The sequence below is a fragment of the Dendrobates tinctorius genome, unplaced genomic scaffold (assembly GCF_039654945.1).
Source record: "Dendrobates tinctorius isolate UK_male_01 unplaced genomic scaffold, ASM3965494v1 ptg000127l, whole genome shotgun sequence".
In the NCBI taxonomy this organism is placed as follows: Eukaryota; Metazoa; Chordata; class Amphibia; order Anura; family Dendrobatidae; genus Dendrobates; species Dendrobates tinctorius.
In genome coordinates, this window is record NW_027361795.1 from 19,871,744 (window position 1) to 19,889,292 (window position 17,549).

The 17,549-nt window shown below is 47.4% G+C and overlaps 1 long non-coding RNA gene across 1 annotated transcript; it reads left to right on the plus strand.

Annotated features, from left to right (window-relative positions):
• Positions 1-16,454: 16,454 nt before the first annotated feature.
• Positions 16,455-17,147, plus strand: LOC141047492 (uncharacterized). Its single transcript, XR_012219817.1, has 3 exons — positions 16,455-16,712; positions 16,799-16,934; positions 17,006-17,147. It is a non-coding gene; the product is annotated as an uncharacterized lncRNA (long non-coding RNA).
• The last annotated feature ends 402 nt before the right edge of the window (positions 17,148-17,549 follow it).

A 17,549-nucleotide genomic window follows, 5' to 3' on the forward strand; every position in this document is an offset into this window, starting at 1 on the left:
GACACGAGTGAGTGTGTCTGCAGGAACGTGTGAAGCATGGACACAGGGACACATGGTGTACCGGACGTACAGGGTGAGTGTACAGAGGCACAGAGAGTACTCGGTAACACGAGGCGTGTACACAGGAGTGCGCTAGATACAGGATAGTGCAAAACGGGTACGCGTGCGCACGTATGGCGTGCTGCGACTAGTACGTCCAGGTGTGAGCAAAGCAGGACACGTGCAAAGGAGCATGTCAGAGTACTGAGTTAGGCAGCAGGTGTGCCAGGAGGTACAACAGAGTACAGGAACAGAGTGTGTGCCAGGAGGCATAGCTGAGCATAAGACAGAGCACAGGATCAGAGTGTGTGCCAGGAGGCACAACTGAGCACAAGTCAGAGTACAGGATCAGAGCGTGTGCCAGGAGGCACAACTGAGCATGAGACTGAGCACAGGATCAGAGCATGTGCCAGGAGGCACAACTGAGTATAAGACAGAGCACAGGATCGGAGTGTGTGCCAGGAGGCACAACTGAGCATAAGGCAGAGTGCAGGATCAGAGCATGTGCCAGGAGGCACAACTGAGTATGAGACAGAGCACAGGATCAGAGTGTGTGCCAGGAGGCACAGCAAAGTACAAGGCAGAGTACAGGTTCAGAGCATGTGCCGAGAGGCACAATAGAGTACAAGACAGAGGACCCGAATACAGCGCACAGCCAGGCAGGGACACGGCATACCAAGCCAGGAAGTACAACAATAATCAAGCACCTCCCATAGGAAGAGGTAGCCTGATATAGCACATGATCACTAGGGCTTCCGGGTCAAGTCCAATACCATAGAGAGGATGGGCCTGGAGACAGAGCTGAGAAGAGCACGCGTGCGCACACAGAGCATGGAGAAAACATGAACCTAAGTATGAGAGGTGTGCGAGCGCACCCGGCGGGACCCCCGGAGCGGCCGCAGCTCAAGAGATGACGTTGGGGCCAAGGTCCCACCCCCAGGTGTGCGTGGCATGACAGGCGGCATGACAGTATCCCCCTTTTACGCCCCCTCTTTCTAAAGCTGGAGAGGAACTTAGACAAAATATGGGGTGCGTGGATATTCTCCCTGGGTTCCCATGACCTTTCCTCAGGGCCAAAACCCTTCCAATCGATCAAGAACATGGTTCTCCCTCTTATCTTCTTCATGGCCAAAATGTCATTCACCTCAAATTCATCCCCCATGCCAACAGGCTGGGGTGTGTGGCCTGGAGAAGGATGAAATCGGTTAAGTACCACAGGTTTAAGGAGGGACACATGGAAGGAAATGGGAATATGGAGCAAAGAAGGTAGCTTCAGTTGGTATGCAACATCATTAATACGCCTGAGGACCTCAAAAGGACCAATGTAACGGGGACTCAGTTTGTAAGATGGTACCTTAAGGTGGATGTATTTGGTGGAAAGCCACACCTTGTCACCAGGGAGATATGGAGGAGCGTCCAGGCGCCTCTTGTCAGCGTGTAATTTCATTATGTCCCGTGCTTTCTCGAGAGCGGTTTTGGTCTCCTGCCATACCCTGGAGAACTCCACAGACAGAGAATCGGCAGCAGGTACCCTCGAGACAGGAAGTACCGGTGGAGGCACACTGGGATGCTGTCCAAAGACGATGAAGAAATGAGACTTGGTGGACGATTCACTGGAGTGATTACTGTAGGCGAACTCAGCACAAGGAAGTAGACTGACCCAGTCATTCTAATGAGCATTTGAAAAGTGCCGGAGGTGGGATGTAAGGATCTGGTTGGTACGTTCCACCTGCCCATTGGTTTGGGGGTGATAGGTGGAAGAGAAATCCAATGACACTTTCATGAGTCCACATAGAGCTCTCCAGAACCGGGAGGTGAATTGGACCCCTCTGTCCGACACGATGTGCCGAGGGAAGCCGTGAATTCTGAAGATATGAGAAATGAAGATCTTCACCAAGACAGGAGCAGAGGGTAGTCCGGGAAGAGGAATGAAGTGGGCCATCTTTGAGAATCGGTCTACAACCACTAAGACCACAGTACAACCGGAAGAATGAGGCAGATCAATTATGAAATCCATGGCTATGTGCTGCCATGGAGCCGACGGAACGGGAAGCGGGAGCAGAAGACCGGAGGGTGGTTGTCTGGGTATCTTGTTCTGGGCACAGGAAGGGCAAAATGCCACAAAGTCTTTAACGTCCTGGGAGAGAGAAGACTACCAATAATAGCGAGAGTTTAAGCCCAAAGTCTTTTTGACACCAACGTGGCCGGCAATCTTGGACGAATGTCCCCAGTTTAACACTCGTTTTCGGTTATTCTCAGTCACAAAGGTTCTTCCCGGAGGTAACGTGGTTAACTTGATAGGAGCCACGGTAATTACTTTGGTCGGGTCAATGATATGAGAGGGTTCTTCTGCATCTGACGACAGGAATGATCTTGATAACGCATCCGCTGTGACGTTTTTATCGCCGGGCCGAAAATGAAGTTCAAAGTCAAAGCGGGCGAAGAATAAGGACCACCTGGCTTGCCGAGGATTGAGCCTCTGTGCAGACTGGATGCACACCAGGTTCTTATGGTCCGTGAAGAGCTTGAACGGATGTATGGCACCTTCCAGTAAGCACCTCCACTCCTCCAAGGCCAATTTAATGGCCAATAGCTCTTTGTCGCCAATGGAGTAGTTCTGCTCAGTGGAGGAAAATACTTTAGAAAAGAAGCCACAGGTGACAAAACGTCCAGAAGAAGATTTCTGCAGAAGGACTGCGCCAGCCCCGGTAAAGGATGCATCCACCTCGAGAGTGAAAGGTCTACTAACCTCAGGTCGATGAAGCGCCGGAGCAGCGACGAAGGCTTGTTTCAACGACTGGAAGGCCTCTTCAGCCTCAGAGGGCCAAGCCTTTGGGTTAGCTCCTTTGCGGATAAAGAACGAGATGGGGTGAACCAACAAGGAGAAATGGGGAAAGAACTGTCGGTAGTAGTTTGCAAAACCAAGGAAGCGTTGGATTGCCTTCACCCCATGGAGGCGTGGCCAATCGAGGACGGCAGACACCTTCGTCGGATCCATGCGTAGACCAGAATCTGAGATAATGTACCCCAAGAATGGCAGTGACGTTTGCTCGAAGGCACATTTCTCGAGCTTGGCATAAAGGCGGTTCTCCCTCAGGCGCTGGAGGACTTGATGCACGTTCTGTGGGCGGAGAGGTCTGGAGAAAAAATGAGGATGTCATCCAAATAGACTACCACGCAGGAGTACAGCATATCCCGGAAGACGTCATTCACGAACTCCTGGAACACCGCTGGGGCATTGCAGAGGCCGAGCGGCATGACCAAGTACTAGTAGTGACCGTCTCGGGTGTTAAAGGCGGTCTTCCACTCATTACCGGAACGAATGCGGATCAAGTTGTAGGCCCCACGAAGATTCAGTTTGGTGAAAATTCGAGCTCCTCTAAGCCGGTCAAAGAGCTCCGGCATCAATGGCAATGGGTACTTGTTCTTGACCATGATATCGTTCAGCCCTCGGTAGTCTATACAGGGACGGAGGGAGCCGTCCTTTTTGACAAAGAAAAACCCCACTCCTGCCGGTGAGGAAGACTTACGGATAAAACCTCTAGCAAGGTTCTCCTGGAAATACTCAGACATCACTTGGGCTTCAGCAGGGGAGAGCGGATATATTCTAACCCTGGGTGGCGTAGAACCAGGAATGAGATCAATCGGACAGTCGTATGGCCGATGGAGGGGCAGAGTCTCGGCCTCCTTCTTGTCGAAGACGTCTGCCAAGGACCAGTAAGCCGACGGCAACCCCGTAGGTGCCGAGGACGGACAGGCAGATTTCATCGGCTGGACGGGCAACAGGCACTTCTCATGACAGAACGGTCCCCGGCGGAGTATATCGCCCGACCGCCAGTCCAGGGTTGGCTCATGAGTCCGTAGCCAACGGAGCGTGTGAGACATAGTAGACAAGACGTGGAATGAGATCTTCTCCCGTTGCAGGGCTCCGACCTGCAGCTCGATCTCTTCGGTGGCCTGGGTAATGATCTCTTGCAAGGATGTACCATTGGCCGAAACTATCGACCGAGGAGTCTCTGACAGGAATCTGGTATTTTTTAACCGCCTCGAGTGTGATAAAATTCCCATCCGCGCCAGAATCCAGAAAAGCCTCCTCTGAATAACGCTTGGTACCAAGATTCAGTAACACGGACACGACCAGGGAGGGAGAGGAGTCACGTACACCTAGGGAGGCCTCTCCCAACAATCCTAGGCAGAGAAGTTTCCCGGCTTCTTGGGACAAGAACGAAGGAGATGAGAGGAACTCCCACCAAGAGTAAGCCTCTCCTCGCGACGCTGTTCGACCGATTTGCCACGGTCCACCTCCATAGGCTCTGAAACGGAGGTCGCAGAAGGCATGGGGCGCGAGTTGAGGGGTCTGCGGGTAGTCGACGGGAGGCGGGAAGGCCTTCTCTCTGATGATTCGGGCACGCTCGAGGAACCTCAGGTCTATGCCTGTCACCAGAGAGATCAGGTCCTCTAAAGAGGTGGGAGTATCCCGGCCTGCCAGTTCATCTTTGATCCAACCGGACAGCCCACGTCAAAAGACCCCTACGAGGGCCTCGTTGTTTCAATCGAGTTCGGAGGACAAGGTACGAAAACGGATGGTGTACTGTCCCACCGATAGGGTACCCTGATGGAGGTTAAAGAGGGAGTCGGTGGTGAAAGCCAGGCGACCCGGCTCATCGAACACCTTGCGGAAGGTGTCCAAAAAGGTGGAAAGCTGAGAGACGAGTGGATCTTTACGTTCCCAGAGGGGATTCACCCATGCTAACGCCTCCTCCTCTAAGTGGGAAACAATAAAGGCAATTTTGGCTCGCTCGGTGGGATAGTGCTGCGGCAAAAGCTCAAAATGCAACCGGCATTGGTTCAAAAATCCTCGACAAAACTTAGGGTCACCACTATATCGGGGTGACTTGCATAAGCGCGGCAGCAGGTGCGGGGCCGAGGACTAGGCATAAACGGATTGTATGGAAAGGAGCCGATTACCTACCGACGCCATATAGTTGAGGATATGGGCCTGGGTGTCTCGTTGCTGCGTGAGTTCTTGCTGGAGGCTGGCCAACTGGGAAGCATTCCAAGGGTCAGAGGGCTGAATGGCCAACAAACGGGACTCCATAGATTTCAAAAAGGCCATAATCCTAGTTTGATTAGAGGACTGAATGGCCGACAAACGGGACTCCATAGATTTCAGAGAGGACACGATCCTAGTCTGAGTCTCCTGTAGGAACACCAGTTCCTTTTGGGCGGAGGCAGTGGTACCAGCAGGGTCCATGGCCTGATTATACTGTGACGACTCCCGGAGTGGACCCTCTGGGTCGTGGCACCAACCCTCCCAGGGCGAGCTGACCTAGTAAGGACCACCCCCTATACAGGGAGTGTCAGGGGCAAGCCCCAGGTGGTAAGGTACCACGATTGCTGGCTCCAGGTGGCCGGTTCACAGGAGACACGAGTGAGTGTGTCTGCAGGAACGTGTGAAGCGTGGACACAGGGTGTACCGGTCGGTACAGGGTGAGTACACAGAGGCACAGAGAGTACTTGGGAACATGATGCGTGTACACGGGAGTGCGCTAGATACAGGATAGTGCAAGACGGGTACACGAGAGCACGCATGGCGTGCAGCGACAAGTACGTCCGGGTGTGAGCAAAGCAGGACACGTGCAAAGGAGCACGTCAGAGTGTGCCAGGAGGTGCAACAGAGTACAGGAACAGAGTGTGTGCCAGGAGGCACAACTGAGCATAAGACAGAGCACAGGATCAGAGTGTGTGCCAGGAGGCACAACTGAGCATGAGACTGAGCACAGGATCAGAGCATGTGCCAGGAGGCACAACTGAGTATAAGACAGAGCACAGGATCGGAGTGTGTGCCAGGAGGCACAGCAGAGTACAAGGCAGAGTACAGGTTCAGAGCGTGTGCCGAGAGGCACAATAGAGTACAAGACAGAGGACCCGAATACAGCGCACAGCCAGGCAGGGACACGGCATACCAAGCCAGGAAGTACAACAATAATCAAGCACCTCCCATAGGAAGAGGTAGCCTGATATAGCACATGATCACTAGGGCTTACGGGTCAAGTCCAATACCATAGAGTACGGGCCTGGAGACACAGCTGAGAAGAGCGCGCATGCGCACACAGAACATGGAGAAAACATGAACCTAAGTACGAGGTGCGCGTGCGCACCCGGCGGGACCCCCGGAGCGGCTGCAGCTCCGGAAGAGATGATGTCGGGACCGAGGTCCTGCCCCCAGGTGAGCGCGGCGTGACAGGCGGCATGACACTATGTATCTGTGCTGGCTAGCCATAATGCAGCCCCCCATATTTGCAATGTATTTCCAGCTCATTGTAATGCCCTTGCTCTGCATGTAGTTAGATGCATTTCTGTAAAAGGTAGTGCAATGCTAGCAGCCTAAGTTTGCTTAGTTATCTCTCCTCACTGCATAGTGTGTTGTATTACTCAGCCTCTGTAATAATGCCTGCTACTGATATAATAACACTTTGTATCATTGCCTTTATTGTTATAATAGCACCCTCTATTACTGCTGCTGTTGTTGTTATTATCTGCCAGTACTGATATACTGTACTGTCTGTTTTCTTTGTAGTTTTTGCCCTATCTCATCCACAATTGTGTTCACCAATCTCCTCCACTTTATCATCCGTTATCATCTACCATTGTTGTTCACATCATTTCAATAAATATAGACTTAAGCACCCATACAGTCTTTTAACTGGGAGTGGATGAAGGGTTTAGCCAGTGGCGGATCTTAATAGGGGCGGATGGGGCGGTCGCCCTGGGCCCAAGGTTTTTTGGGGGCCCAGGGGCCAATCCGGAGCCGCCGCAGCGCAATTTTGGCTTCCCCCAATAGTCGCGTGTCGCTGCAATTGTCGGCGGCTGCGCTGAATGGCTGGCTCAGTCACCTGATCCTCCTCCCCTCTCTCCGCAGCATCCGCGCTCATTCCGGCCAGCAACTGGCATCACGTGGCTGCATCAGAGTGGCGCTGGCCACTCACACTCTGGCAGCGGCTCCTCTGTTCCCTCCCCTTCGTTGGTGTCCACAGATACAGCGGGGCCCGGCAACTGACAGCCCAGCCGACGCCGTGTATCACAGGAGGAAGAACTCTCTGGTGCCTGGTGGACAGTGTTGCAGCAGCACTGCCTGTTCCTCACCTCTCCGAACTTGGGGGTAAGTCACAGCAGGGTGGGGCAGAGGTATGTCATGACTGACTCATGTGGATGTGGGGAAAAACACTCTTTGTTATACATGTATTTTAGCCCTATGTTGATTACTCATTAAATATTATAAAGTGAATGTACATTTCCTGCCTATTGATGATGATTATCCTCTAAGAGTACACCGCATAACATCTGGGCCTCCGTCCTTGATCGCCGGCACACGTGTTTTAGCCCTTAGTTGCTACCACATCTTTCTCTCACCTACTTTATGTGGATGTGGGGGGCATGGGGGGGTGGGCATGGGGGGGGCCTTGGTCGAGGGGTGCCGGGTGCCCAGACTTTAGGAACAGCCTCGGACCAGTGAGCAGTGCACTGCACGCATTATGTAACGTAACCCATTCAGGTCCTCACATCACGTCCCCTATGGCCAGGTTCACGTTGGGCGATTTTGTTCGTATTGGCCGTAGGCCTACAGCTTATGTGCAACGTCTTTTTAGGCCATGTCCACACGTGGCGGAATGGTGGTGGGTTTTCCGTACGGACCCGCAGCAAGCCAAGTGCTGCGGTCCGTACGGCTGTCAATTACCGCATGGGGACCGCAGCGCTCAGCTAGCTGTATTTATGCATGATGGTTTCAAACTGCACAGGTGAGAGATCCTTTTCAAAACTTAAACGAATTAAAAATGAGTTGAGGAGTCAAATGGGACAAGACAGACTCAATCATCTCTCTTTAATGAGCATTGAACAAGAGCTTTTGAAGAGTCTAGACCTCTCAGAAATCATCAACGACTTTAGCACCAAAAAATCTTGCAGAAAAAGTCTGTGAGCAGTTTATGATCTTCAGTGTAAAAAAAATCAGAGTTTCTAGTCCATTAAGAAATTATTGCCTGTGCTCATTGCACTTTTCCTGTTAGGCTACCACCCACACAGATATACATCTGTATAGATAAATAATTATGTTGAATTATTGTTTAATATTATGTTTACATGTTCTTATTTGCACTCACATATGGTACGGTGAATGTAGCCTTATGTTTACCTTGTATGAAGAAATACAGACCAGTATGTACCACATTATATATTTTGACTGCTGATTTTGAGGATTATTTAATATTATTTATATTGTTTGACCATACAATACAATTTCTTGTGAGAAAAAAGTAATTTTTCTTTGTTTTTATGGTCTAATAAATGTTACAATTTGTATACCTAAAAATCAGCATATGCAGTGTTTTTGTGAGAAGCGCCACAAAATTTTGACAGAAAATGTTTTCCTGGGAAGGGGGTACTGGGGCCCAGGTTTTATGAACAGCCCCGGGCCCATGGTCCACTTAATCTGCCACTGGGTTTAGCCGTATGCTGGAATCCACACAGCGTCATACGTGGAAGAAGGCAGAACACCTTGGCTGATATATGACTGTCTGAAAAATGTTCTGCCATGCTCAATGCACTCTGGTAAGCAAATCATCAAGATCCACTACAAGTAGCTCCCTTTACATTTGCCGATCATTGCCGTCCCAGATGTGATTGATGGAAGACAAGTCCAAAGACGCCGCATGGCATGGTAACACATTTAAGCAACACAGGTGGCTTATAGTACCACAAGCAACATGTCACCTGGTGTGATCCCTTCCTTACACAGTTCAGCATACAAGGAGGTATTCTTCCTCTTCATTCTTTTTCTAGCACAGAGAAAGCAGCAGAAAGGTGGACACTACACAGCAGCACTGAGTTGTCTGGATGTGAATCTAGCTCTGATGGGAAGTAAAAGACTTGTTGGAAAGCTCAACACAATCTTTCTGTGTCTACCTCTGCCTGTTTTCTCCCTGCTCATCTCCTTCTCCCCCTTCGCCTGCCATAGAGTATAAATAGTTATGAGGATATCAAAAGGTTTGGATCCACTTAAAATAATTACAGTGGGGAAAAAAAGTATTTAGTCAGTCAGCAATAGTGCAAGTTCCACCACTTAAAAAGATGAGAGGCGTCTGTAATTTACATCATAGGTAGACCTCAACTATGGGAGACAAACTGAGAAAAAAAAATCCAGAAAATCACATTGTCTGTTTTTTTTTCATTTTATTTGCATATTATGGTGGAAAATAAGTATTTGGTCAGAAACAAAATTTCATCTCCATACTTTGTGATATATCCTTTGTTGGCAATGACAGAGGTCAAACGTTTTCTGTAAGTCTTCACAAGGTTGCCACACACTGTTGTTGGTATGTTGGCCCATTCCTCCATGCAGATCTCCTCTAGAGCAGTGATGTTTTTGGCTTTTCGCTTGGCAACACAGACTTTCAACTCCCTCCAAAGGTTTTCTATAGGGTTGAGATCTGGAGACTGGCTAGGCCACTCCAGGACCTTGAAATGCTTCTTACGAAGCCACTCCTTCGTTGCCCTGGCGGTGTGCTTTGGATCATTGTCATGTTGAAAGACCCAGCCACGTTTCATCTTCAATGCCCTTGCTGATGGAAGGAGGTTTGCACTCAAAATCTCACGATACATGGCCCCATTCATTCTTTCATGTACCCGGATCAGTCGTCCTGGCCCCTTTGCAGAGAAACAGCCCCAAAGCATGATGTTTCCACCACCATGCTTTACAGTAGGTATGGTGTTTGATGGATGCAACTCAGTATTCTTTTTCCTCCAAACACGACAAGTTGTGTTTCTACCAAACAGTTCCAGTTTGGTTTCATCAGACCATAGGACATTCTCCCAAAACTCCTCTGGATCATCCAAATGCTCTCTAGCAAACTTCAGATGGGCCCGGACATGTACAGGCTTAAGCAGTGGGACACGTCTGGCACTGCAGGATCTGAGTCCATGGTGGCGTAGTGTGTTACTTATGGTAGGCCTTGTTACATTGGTCCCAGCTCTCTGCAGTTCATTCACTAGGTCCCCCCGCGTGGTTCTGGGATTTTTGCTTACCGTTCTTGCGATCATTCTGACCCCACGGGGTGGGATTTTGCGTGGAGCACCAGATCGAGGGAGATTATCAGTGGTCTTGTATGTTTTCCATTTTCTAATTATTGCTCCCACAGTTGATTTCTTCACTCCAAGCTGGTTGGCTATTGCAGATTCAGTCTTCCCAGCCTGGTGCAGGGCTACAATTTTGTTTCTGGTGTCCTTTGACAGCTCTTTGGTCTTCACCATAGTGGAGTTTGGAGTCAGACTGTTTGAGGGTGTGCACAGGTGTCTTTTTATACTGATAACAAGTTTAAACAGGTGCCATTACTACAGGTAATGAGTGGAGGAAAGAGGAGACTCTTAAAGAAGAAGTTACAGGTCTGTGAGAGCCAGAAATCTTGATTGCTTGTTTCTGACCAAATACTTATTTTCCACCATAATATGCAAATAAAATGAAAAAAAAACAGACAATGTGATTTTCTGGATTTTTTTTTCTCAGTTTGTCTCCCAAAGTTGAGGTCTACCTATGATGTAAATTACAGACGCCTCTCATCTTTTTAAGTGGTGGAACTTGCACTATTGCTGACTGACTAAATACTTTTTTTCCCCACTGTATATATGTCACAAAAACAATATATAGAATCAAAGGTACCACCACCGAAAAATTCACACAAGTGACCGTAGTGATACACGTGACAAATAATTAAATTAAAACTATTTTTATTAATATAATTAATAAAATTACATAAACAAAGACAAAGTGCCTCAGAGTGTGAGGGACAACCGACGGGAGCAGAACTAATAGGCCAGCAACATCACCAGTGAGTTATGCTCAAACAGAGCACAGTCTTGTAAATATGGCATAGAATCATAGAATCGTAGAGTTGGAAGGGACCTCCTGGGCCATCTGGTCCAACCCCCTGCTCAAAGCAGGATTCGCTAAATCATACCAGTCAGATGTCTGTCCAGCCTCTGTTTGAAGACTTCTATTGAAGGAGAACTCACCACTTCTCGTGGCAGCCTGTTCCACTCATTGATCACTCTGTCAAAAAGTTTTTTTTAATATCTAATCTGTGTCTCCTCCCACTCAGTTTCATCCCATTGCTTCTAGTCTTTCCTTGTGCAAATGAGAATAAAGTTGATCCTTCTACAATGTGACAGCCCTTTAGATATTTGTAGACAGCTATTAAGTCTCCTCTCAGTCTTCTCTTTTGCAAACTAAACATTCCCAAATCCTGCAACCTTTCCTTATAAGACAGGGTTTGCAGACCGGTCACCATTCGGGTCGCTCTTTTCTGAACTTGCTCCAGTTTGTTGATGTCTTTTTTAAAATGTGGTGCCCAAAACTGGACACAATATTCCAGATGAGGTCTGACCAAAGAGGAGTAGAGGGAAATAATGACTTCACGTGATCTAGACTGTATGCTTCTGTTAATACATCCTAGAATTGCATTTGCCTTTTTTGCTGCTGCATCACACTGTTGACTCATATTCAGTCTGTGATCTATTAGTATACCCAAGTCTTTTTCACATGTGCTGTCACTTAGCCTTATTCCTCCCATTCTATATATGCTTTTTTCATTTTTATTGCCCAGATGTAGTACTTTGCATTTTTCCCTGTTAAAAACCATTCTGTTAGTTGCTGCCCACTTCTCCAGTTTATTTAAATCTTTTTGAATCCTCTCTCTCTCTTCTCTAGTATTAGCTATCCCTCCTAGCTTTGTGTCATCAGCAAATTTAATCAGTTTACCCTCAATTCCTTCATCTAAATCGTTGATAAAGATGTTGAACAATACAGGGCCCAGGACAGAGCCCTGTGGTACCCCACTTGAGACATTCTTCCAACTGGATGTGCAGCCATTTACGACCACTCTTTGGGTCCGATCACTAAGCCAGTTATGAATCCACCTAACAGTTGCCTTGTCCATTCCATATTTAGTCATTTTTTCAATAAGGATTGTATGAGAGACTTTGTCAAATGCTTTGCTGAAGTCAAGATATACTATATATACAGCATTTCCTTGATCCACCCAATCAGTGATACCGTCATAGAAGGAAATTAAGTTAGTCTGACATGACTTATTAGTTACAAACCCATGCTGACTCTGTTTAATCACTTCATTCTTATCCAGGTATTGACATACATGTTGTTTAATAATTTGTTCAAAGATCTTTCGTGGTATAGAAGTCAGACTCACCGGCCTATAGTTGCCTGGGTCCACCTTCTTCCCCTTTTTGAAGATAGGAACAACATTTGCTCTTCTCCAGTCTTCTGGCACTTCTCCTGTTCTCCAAGAATTTTCAAAGATTATGGAGAGGGGTTCAAAAATTTCTTCTGCTATCTCCTTCAGTACTCTGGGGTGTAATTTATCTGGACCTGGAGACTTGAATTCATTTAGGTTAGCTAAGTGTTTCCTCACTATCTTTCTGTTTATAGATATCCTGGATTCTTCTATTCCCTTAATAGGACAGTGAAGAACAGTTGATGTTACATTTCCTTTCTGAGCGAAAACAGATGCAAAATAGGAATTTAAAAGTTCAGCCTTCTCAACATCCTGTCTTACATTTCATCATTTTCATCCTGTAAAAATCCTATAGCATCTTTGACTTTTCTTTTACTTTTGACATATCCCCAAAATCCTTTATTATTGCTTTTGACATCTCTTGCAAGCCTCAATTCATTTTCAGCTTTAGCTAATCTGATTTGTGCCCTGCAGGTTCTGCAGACAGCATTATATTCTTCTTTAGATATGCCTTCCTCTTTCCATTTTATAAACATTTTTTTCTTCCTTTTTAGCATGTGCTTAAGTTCTGTGTTCATCCATCCTGGTTTCCTTAAATGCTTCCTATTCTTACCTCTTTTCGGAATTGTTAACAACTGTGCTCTGAGAATTTCATTTTTCAAGATTTCCCATCCTTCCTGGACATTTTTGTCTTTAAGGATATCCAGCCATTGGATCCCTCCAATTCTCTTTCTGAATCCCTTAAAATCTGCCTTTCTGAAATCTAACCTTGACGTCTGAGTCTTCACAGGTCTTCCGCCTCTAGTTATCCAAAATTCTAAAATAGCATGGTCGCTACCTCCTAAGGTCCCAGCCACTGTTACCTCCTCAACCATTTCCTCCCTGTTTATAAGGATTAGATCCAAGGTAGCAGTTCCCCTTGTTTTCTCCCTTACCTTTTGGAAGATAAAGTTGTCAGCAAGAGAGGATAAGAATTTCCTTGACCTGTTAGTTTTGCCTGAGAGAGATTCCCAACAAATGTCTGGATAGTTGAAATCTCCCATGACAACTATGTCATATTTTTTGGAGAACTTGGCCATTTGATGCATAAAGAGTTCATCCATATCATAAGCTTGCACAGGCGGCCTGTAGTAAATGCCTACAATGGTGTCCTTTCCATTGTTCTGTCCTTGTATTCTTACCCAAACAGTTTCCACAGAACTCCCAGTCTCTGAAGCTTCAATCTCTGTGCAGATATACACGTTTCTAACATACAATGCGACACCCCCTCCTCGTTTATCAAGTCTGTTTCTTGCAAATAAGTTGTATCCTTCTAGTCTTGTATTCCAATCATGTGTATTGTCCCACCAAGTTTCAGTGATTCCAATGACATCATATTTCTTTTCCTGTGTTAGTAGTTCCAATTCTCCTTGTTTGGTGCCCATGCTTTGTGCATTAGTATAGAAACATTTTAGTTTGTGATTGGTTTCTCTTTCTCCAATATTTTTATTAATTAGATTCTTTCGTCTTTGTTCTTCATCCACTTCTAATAGCAGAGTTCTCAATAGCATTTGTCAGGTGTATGGCTTTTTCTGGTCTTTTGCTTCCCTTCCCATGTTGTTCTAGGTTAAAGCTCTCCTTACAAGTGTAGCAAGGCGACTTCCAAATACATGCTTTCCAGTCTTTGTAAGGTGCACCCCATCTCTAGCAAGTAGTCCATCGTATAAGTAGTTCACTCCGTGATCCAGAAATCCAAATCGTTCCTGACGGCACCATCGACGTAGCCAGTTGTTCACCTGCAGAATCTTATTCCACCTCCTTGTTCCATGGCCATCCACTGGGAGGATGGAAGAGAAGACCACCTGCGCTCCCAGTTCTTTCACTTTCTTGCCTAAGTCTTCAAAGTCTCTGCAGATGGTTTCCAGGTCGTTTCTTGCGGTGTCATTTGTCCCCACATGTAGTAGCAGGAATGGGTAGTCATCTGTAGGTCTGAAGAGCAATATCTACGTACAGTTTATCTATATAGTGTATATAAAATTGAATGTATGTGTGTATCACCAACCAATCACAAAGCATCTTTCATTTCACCAGAGCTGTTTAAAAGAAGCTGAGCTGTGATTGGTTGCTATGAGCAACAGTTTTCCCACTCCACAACACCTAAGCAGACACTGACCAGGGGGAGGGAATCTAGCATCCCCCGAAACATAAGCTCCCAGCCATTGTCTGCCCCCAGAAAGGAGCAGATAGCACATGACAGAAATGAATACCCCCTTCCGTGCCCATATACCCATCACACATCTTCCATCCCATAGGCACATCTTCCCTCTTAAAGGGATCACTGGTATGGAAGTCAGGGCAAATCCCTCAGCGCTATGATTCTGACCCCAGGCTTTTATTAAAGGGATCATTGGTATGGAAGTCAGGGCAAATCCATCCAGCGCTTTGGTTTTGACCCCATGCCTCTCTTAAAGGGATCCATGGTATGGAAGTTAGGACCGTTCCACTCAGCGATGTGGATCTGACCCCAGGGTCTCTTAAAGGGAAAATTGGTATGGAAGTTAAGGCAACTCCACTAAGCGCTCTGGTTCTGACTGGGAAGGATAAATTTCAGCTCACCTTTAGTAAGTCCATAAGAACTGATTGAAAGCTCCAAGCACATCTCTGCCAAGACGTATATGGAAGTCCAGCAAAGAAAAGAAAGGTCCAGCTGCAGGAGATAAAATCCAGAAATATTTATTGAATCATAAATAAAAACAGATTCATGGCTGCTTGTGATCAAATATCGGCAAACAAATTGAATTACTGCATGGGGATGTTCCCAAGGTCTCTGGCTGTGTGCACACGATGCAGATTTGCAGCGGTTCCGCAGCGGATTTTACCGCGCAGAAACGTTGCATTTCTGCATTGTGATGTACAGTAGCCTTAAAATCAATGTAAAAAAAAAACGCTGTGCAGACGCTGCAGATTTTTCCGCGTGGTTTTCCCGCGGTACAAAATCCGCAGCATGTTACTTCTTTTGTGCGGTTTTCCATCTCCCCTGTCACCAAATCCGCAGGGGGAAAACCGCGATGGAAAACCGCACAAAAACCGCAAGAAAAATTGAAGAAATCCACAGGAAAAATGCAGGTCATTTGACCTGCGGATTTCTTCCATTCTGCGCGGAAAAATCCGCAGGGCCAAAAAGTACGTCTGCACTCAGCCTGCGAGCACTTGTGCTCGAAATGCGTACAGAGACCTTGGGAACATCCCCATGCGGTAATTCAATTTGTTTGCCGATATTTGATCACAAGCAGCCATGAATCTGTTTTTATTTATGATTCAATAAAAATTTCTGGATTTTATCTCGTGGAGCTGGACCTTTCTTTTCTTTGTTGGGCTCTGGTTCTGACCCCAGGTCTCTCTTAAAGGGATCCCCGGTATGGAAGTTAGGACCGTTCCACTCAGTTCTGTGGTTCTGACCCCAGGGTCTCTTAAAGGGATCACTGGTATGGAAGTTCGGGCAATTCCACTAAGCGCTCTGGTTCTGACCCCAGGCCTCTCTTAAAGGGATCCCCGGCACGAAAGTGAGGGCAAATACACTCTGCGCTTTGCTACTGACCCCAGGCCTCTCTTAAAGGGATCATTGGTATGGAAGTCAGGGCAAAACCATCCAGCGCTTTGGTTCTGACCCCATGCCTCTCTTAAAGGGATCTCTGGTATGGAAGTTAGGGCAATTCCACTCAGAATTCTGGTTCTGACCCCAGGCCTCTCTTAAAGGGATCATTGGTATGGAGGTTAGGGCAATTCCACTAAGCACTCTGATTCTGACCTCAGGCCCCTCTTAGGCCTCTTTCACACATCAGGTTTTCGCCGTCAGGCGCGATCCGGCGCTTTTGACAGAAACCGGATCCAGCGAAATGCAATGCCGGATCCGGTTTCCCCCCCATTGACTTGCATTTGCGCCGGATCGCGCCGGATGGCCATGCGTTTCATCCGGTTATCGCCGGATCCGGCAATGTGTCGCAATGTGTCGCGATCCGGCGTCTGGAAAAAACGTCTACTGTAACGTTTTTTGTCTCCGGCGAAAAAGCCGGACACGCCGGATCCGGCGCGTCCGGCTTTTTCACACAATGAAAGCCTATGAGCGCCGCAATGCGCCGGATCCGGCGAAAGCCTGATCCGGCGGCCGGATCCGGTTTTTTGGTCTGAGCATGCTCAGTAGCTCTGCCCACAAGACATATATAAAAGCAAGACAGTGGGACCCACAGCCACACCCAACATGCCACCCAAGACAGCAACCAGGCGCAGGAGAAGGCAGGAGACCACTGCAGCACCATCCGCACCACCACCACCCCAAATGGAGCAGCAAATAGAACATGCTGAGGAGGGGAGGCCAGCAGCAGAGGAGAGACGGTAATTATCAAATAACCCATTCCTCCAAACTAGGGCTATTGAATATCAAGATATTCATTGGCCCTTTGTTTCTCTTTATTCAACAGCCGCCCAATAGATGCAGCAGCAGCAGCAGCAGCAATGGCAGCAGCTGCAACACCACCCACAGGCATGGAGTATGGCCACCAGGAAGACAGCACATCATCTTCTGGGAGCCCTCCCTCGCATCGTCAGCGTTTGACGGTAAGTTTTTATTTCCAAAATCCATCTTCTCTGTAATATATGTCTATTCATGGCCTTTTATTTCAAAACAGGAATCACAAGATGAAGAGGAGCTCCCAGAAGAAGAAGGAAGGGGTGGACAGACACCTGGAGTGGGCTCACAATTGGTAAGTTTTTTGCATCAAACGCAGAAACACAACATCACACTACACACAACACATAGAAAACAATGTTCTGCAGACCACACACAGCAAACAAATGCCTACATCCAAAGACATAACTTTTTTTGTTTTCTTCTCTAGTCTTCCCAATCTGGTGCTTGGCCAAGAGGTGCTCGCAGTGCCTCCCAGGGTCGTCGGCGACAGCAACGCGGCGGTCACCAGCGTGTAAGTATAAATATTATTGCTTTGTTTTTTTGCACTTTTTATTTCATTTCTTTTGTGGAGGCTAATTATGTTATTTTTGTCTTTTTCTTTAACAGCCTTCACAGCGTGCTCCCGACTCTGACGTTGAGGATGGAGGGATTGATATGGACCGCCTCATCGATCTTGTCAGAGAAAGGGAGCCGCTCTGGAATATGGCTGACCGCCGCCACGCTGACCTGATCGTTACCCGACGACTCTGGAAGGAAATCTG